The sequence below is a fragment of the Chaetura pelagica genome, unplaced genomic scaffold (assembly GCF_000747805.2).
Source record: "Chaetura pelagica isolate M959 unplaced genomic scaffold, ChaPel_1.0 scaffold82, whole genome shotgun sequence".
NCBI classification, from domain to species: domain Eukaryota; kingdom Metazoa; phylum Chordata; class Aves; order Apodiformes; family Apodidae; genus Chaetura; species Chaetura pelagica.
The window spans coordinates 1,715,537-1,721,536 of NW_009952990.1; positions in this window are offsets into that span (position 1 = coordinate 1,715,537).

Consider the following 6,000-nt stretch of genomic DNA (forward strand, 5'->3'; position numbering starts at 1 on the left):
GAACAAAACACATTCAAATTTACCAAAGGAAGACACAGCTTGGGAAGGTACACCACAACTGCTATAATACTACCCTCCACCTGCCACTAAAATAGATTTACTCAGTCACTTCTGATAATGGCAGGGCTTCTCACAAAATACCCTCCTTGTTAGAAGGCTTTAACAATTTTAAGTGTTAGTTTTCAGTAGTATCAGTGACAGTGCCTTCTCTAACAGCAGAGGAAGAACTCAAACCATACGGAAGTTTTTCCACAGACCTACCAATGTTTCCAAGGTGTTTGCTATGCTTGAAGAGAGGGCCACAGTGTTCCCTCAGTGACTGCATGTCAGAACAACCCCCATGATAACTCGGAGATGTCTCAAGGCTTGCTCTGCCCTACGGACCAGCCGCAGGGACACAAGTGGCACAAAACCACATATACCTTCACTGCTGCCACAGGCAAATGGAGATCAAGCAGGTTCACATGTGGATCATGGACCATCTGCAGAGTTGCATCTTTTTAGTAGACACTGAATGACAGGGTGCCATACAGACAGCCAGTGGTGGTTTAAAAAGAAAAAAAAACAAACAACCCCAAAATTTCAGTCACTTTGTCTATCACAGAATTATTGCCATACTGGGTTACACAAAGGTTTCCTAGAAAATCTTCCATTTTACTCCAGAGTTACCAGGAAAAGGGATTAGGAGAGACCAGTTTAAGTAGTTCACATTATATGTTAGCCTAGAAGAACATACCATTAAGTATTTTTACTGTATGCACAGCTGATCACATAACATCTGCAGTTTCTTAAGTTTCTCCAACATAAAACAAAACAAAAAATCTATGGTGGGTTTTCCAAATGTCAAAGGTTGTGAAAACCCCCCAAACAAAAACAAAGAATTCATGTTGCAATGTTCCAGCTGAGCAAGGCAATTTAAAGACACAACAAAAGCTTTCAAGCCAGGTAGCAATTGCTGCCAAGTATGGGACACATTTGTGTGGCTCAAGCCAAAACCCAAAAATACAAATTAGCAGCTTTCTTCCAGGGCCACAACACCCCAGCAAAAACTATCCAAACCAGGCTGTCCTAAGAACATCAGACAGAAGCAGCAGCTGGAGTTACTCTGCACTCTGCCATGACTCAAAAGCTACAGCAGCAACCTGCATGCCCATATGCCCAAAACATGGCTATCATGGCACAGTAGCATCTGGGAAGTCAGACAGCAATTCACTTCTGATAAAAAGGTCTTTGTGGCTGCAATTGCTCATGGCCAGCAAGTGCAGAGAGGCAGGTTTTTCTCTATCCCCTTGGCTCCCTACACGGGCATGCTTGCAACAGGCACATGCAAGCCCTACAATGGATGGGACAAGCATTTTACAACCCCTCCAAGTACAGGTTGTCCCTGCAAGCTTAATTCTGCCGTTTTCTAACTGCTGATTCTGACTGTACAATTCCAATGTTCTTTAAGCATAAGGCAGTTATTTCATAAACAGTATACCTGTGCCCAGTAAAAAAAAAAAAAAATCTGATAAAGATGATGAAATTCGATATAATGTATTCTCTTCCCTCATTTGACCTCATTACTATATAAAACCATACCTGCTAAAGCAAAGATGCTATTGACAAAAACATTTTCTTGGGAGCAAACACAGATACTCCCCAACAGTACCAGTATTAACAAAGAACAGCTGAAAAATTGTCCCGAGACCATGCCGTCCAAGATTGCTGACCTGACTTCCCAACATCATCCATGGTAGAGTAGCACCACATGTGAGAATTTTCAAGAGACAAGAGCTGTTAATTATGATTCTTTTTATTATATATTCTGTTACATTGTTTATAAGATAGTTATATTGTAGAGTGTACAGCAATGACGAGTTTTAAAGTGCAAGTTAGGTAAGGCAGGGGGCTACTCATTTTAAGTAATCTGACTAAATAGAATTTGATGAATTTCTCTTTATAGTGCTCATAAAGATTAGTAGCACTAATTCAGTAAAATTAAGTGTGCTGTCATGAAAAAGCAAGTATCACCAGACAAACAAAGTATGCAGTAACAGTTAAAATATTAGCATAGGTAAATCTGAAAAATTAAAATTAATACTATTATGAAATGTTTGGTACATCTACTGAATCGTCTGTAGGAATTCTACCCATCCAAACTAAGGTCACAGAAATTAGACAGAAAGAAGCAAAGGTAGAGAAGTCTTATCATTAGCCTGTTAGTTTCCGGTATACTTGATATAGCTAGTATTCTTACACTAGTATGCAATATACTACTAATACGTAAGAAATTTCTGTTATAACTACTGCTCAAGAGTAACAGTTAAGCACAAGAAGTACTGAATAACGGAGTCTAAAGTGATCAAATACAGTGATTCTTCCCATATCCACTGGGGTCTGAGGGGAGGGGGTGTGGGGGTGTGCAAGGATGTTACAAAGGAAACAACCTTATTCTACCAAAATCTCAATTAATACCCAGGTATCTTCCACTTTTTACCAGTAAAACCAGTTGTTTAATTTCAGTCCCCCAACAACACTCAAATACAGCAACAACCTTTTTCAGGTGTTCTGCCAAAAGTAGTAACTTCCAGATCTGGGCACAGCTCTCCACAAGACGCATCTCAAAAAAGTGTGGCTGACTACTTGAATAGATTGCACTACCCATTTTGGGTGGTTCATTTCCTGCTTCAGATATCTCAGGTACCCATCTAAGAACATTAGCAACACTGCATATTACACACACTCATTAATATGGTTTACTCCAGCATTTAACTTGCATCCTCATCAGGAATTACATGATCATTCACAGAAGAATAAAAACAGTATCCATGTTTAAGATCATGTTTTGCTGAATCAGGGCCCTGAACCTTAATGCAGGTTTTTCTAATTGATGTGCCAGTTTATTTTATTCAGTACAAAGCCACCAACAACCTTTGAGCTCTTCTGCTCAAAGTCACTTTTTAACATTCACAAAGACAGTTTTTGGCTGTCTGCAGAGCACAGAATTTTTTTAAAGTGCATTTCAGAGCAAAGTGATGTCTGGAAACATCTTCAAATGGTGAAAAACACTCTTTAAAGTTGCCTTAATCAGTTGTCTGTAAATAATTCTATTTGGCTACCTTTATTACTGTAGGCTTTAACTTAGTCTTGAATCTCTGAAGCCGCCCATATTTGGAAGGTATAAACACGATGTAAAAATCAGTTTCAATGTCTGCAATCTCAAAGCCCAAGCTACACTTCCCACTCTTAGCCTTTGAAGGCATGCAATGTAGGCCAGGTACTTGAGCTTCTTCCCCTGCTCTGCCAGACACAACCTTTTCTACATTTGCACTTAAAAGAGGGGTGAAGTAGACAGCTACCTACATTCAACAATGATTTGCAATATAAAAAAACCCCACAAGTTTGTTTACATTATGTTTTATAAAGCTAAAGAAGATTCCCCATTCCTCCTCTTTCCTCACTGCAACCAACCTCCTTAGGCTCCTGTGTCACTTCTTGTTATAACTAAAGGATGTGGGATTGGAGGGGGAGGGAGGGAAATAAGCACTTATTTTACACTTTTGACTGTGCTGTATTACTTATTAATATTTTGTCAGCACCTGACTCATAAGGAAGTATCACAAGCCTGGGGAAAAAACCAAAACATTGTATTTTGTTTTTTTAAAGCAAACACATTAGTCTTTGTCTCATCACTGAAACATTACATTGCCAATATTCACCTTCAAATACTCTTGTTTAAATACTCTTCTATTGTCTTTGGAAATCTCCAACATCATTACATAGCAAGAAGCAGCATACTGATTACAGAAAATATACCTAGTTATTAAAAGGGAAAACTTGGAAGTGTCTGGCCATCTTTTGTTTATATGCACTTTATTTCCACATGTGTGCATGTATGTTGGACATATGTACTTCATTCTGGTACCCCAGGACATTTTGAAAAGACAGTAAGAAGCTGAAAACCAGGTAAGTTCAACAGAAGAATGAATTATGCTTGTACAGTTCCAGCAATGATCACACTTTGGTACTGCTGCCATGAGTCCAACAAAATACTTCAAGCCAATGGCAGTCTGCAGGGATTTCTGGTTATTATGTATATTTTGGTACTCTGTTGCCAACTGCACTTCCTTCTCCCAAGGAAGTGAGTGGGATTTATCTTACTCCTAGTCAAAACTAGTGCCTTAAGCACAGGTATGGACCTTAGTAATCAGAACAAGTAATGATCCCTTTCTGCAAAACACTAGATAGGCCCTTTTAGAAACAAAGCCTCTCACTTATCTTGTAATAAATATTAACCCTGAAACCTAACACATTGCTTCATTGAGTATGCTAGAATTGTGTGTTGGTTTTGTTCAAGTTTTTTGGTTTTGTTCAGTTTTTTACAGAAGACAAATTACACTTGTATGTAGTGTACACCACAAAACCTAGCTCCAGTTTCTTGGTGTAAAGTGGACCATTCAGGTTTATCTGATTCTTCATATTTTGCCAGCAATACAAGCAACCTCAACACCACCCCCTGGCTGACTGATTTAAAGAATCAGAAATACAAAGCTTTCATAAATTTTTCAAATGCATCCAAAGTTTTCAAAATATTTACAAAACCTTTCCCATATTTCAATAATTTTCATTTATGGATGACTAACAATATCTCTGTGTACCAAACACAGACATGAAAGACATTCTTCAAGAGGCATGAAATTACATATAAAGACAGATTTGCTAAATTAAAATATTATAAGAACAATTATTTTCCTTTGTCGAAACCAAAAAGCAACTTAAATTTAGTTTTTTTCAGCTTTCCAAACTTCCATTAATATCACAAAAATGTTTTGTGATACTAGAAATGTACACAACTTCCATAATAATAATAAACCAACATTATTCCATGATTTCACTTTTAAGTGTTGTACAAGTGAACTACTATCGAGCAATCATGGATAAGCAGAACATGCAATACTGGGAAAAAGCAAACGGAATACTAATTTCAAAAAGATAAAGGAGGTGGAATGTTTTGGTTACTACTCTAAATATCACTTACATCCTTTATAAAGTGTTGGTAAACATAAGCATCAGATGTCACCCCACAGGTGTTTCAACTTTCAGTGGTTAATGGATTGGCCATATTAAGGAGAAAACTGCCATTAAATAAAGCATCACCAATCAACAAAGTATTTACCACAGAAAAAAAATAAGAGGACCCAATTTATCTGCTCACACAGTACACCCCCAAAAGCCTAAGACAACAACACATCTAACAATCGTACCCAGAGTGCACCTACACAAATGGCTCCACATTGTTGATCTCAACATTACCCAAAGGATCTCCCATGCCCATGAAAAAGTTCTCCTCTGATCTGTCAGCCTGACCATTGGAATATAAATAACAGATGAGAAAGGTCTGTGGCAAACTTCCTTCCTTTAATTCTCTTGCTATGTATGAGGTTTTCTACAGCAGGAGCAATTTGGCTCTGGAATATTCATGCTCACTACCACCTGACATCAAGGTTCATTTCTCAGTGAGAGAGTCTCCAAAGGATAATAAAAAAAGCCTGAACACTTGCAAGAAGCATGTAATAATGCAGAGAAGCACTAGAGATTAGTCCTGCCCTAAGCAAAGGGACTAAATAGATAATAATGGAAAAAAAAAGCTCCCAAGATCCTCCAAAAGCCTTCTACTTAAGAACAGAAAAAGAACCTTGTCTTTAAACATAACAACCATCAACATCTAATTTATGTGTCTTTCAAGGCAAGCTGGGTCAGAAATTCATATAAAACCTCTTTTTTTTTCATTTTGTTTGTAATCCAAACCAGAATGCCCAAGCTGCCGCTTGCTGGCCAGATCCCATCCACCATAAGAATTTATCTGGCCAGCTGCCCACTCCTTGCTGTCCTCCCCAACAGCTAATTAGATATGGGAAGGAAGCAGGCAAGGGCTAGAGGAATTACTCTCACATCTGATTTCCCACTGCTGTGTTTTGTAAGAACCTGCAGCCTCCACTCTACCAAGAAAGCAGGACA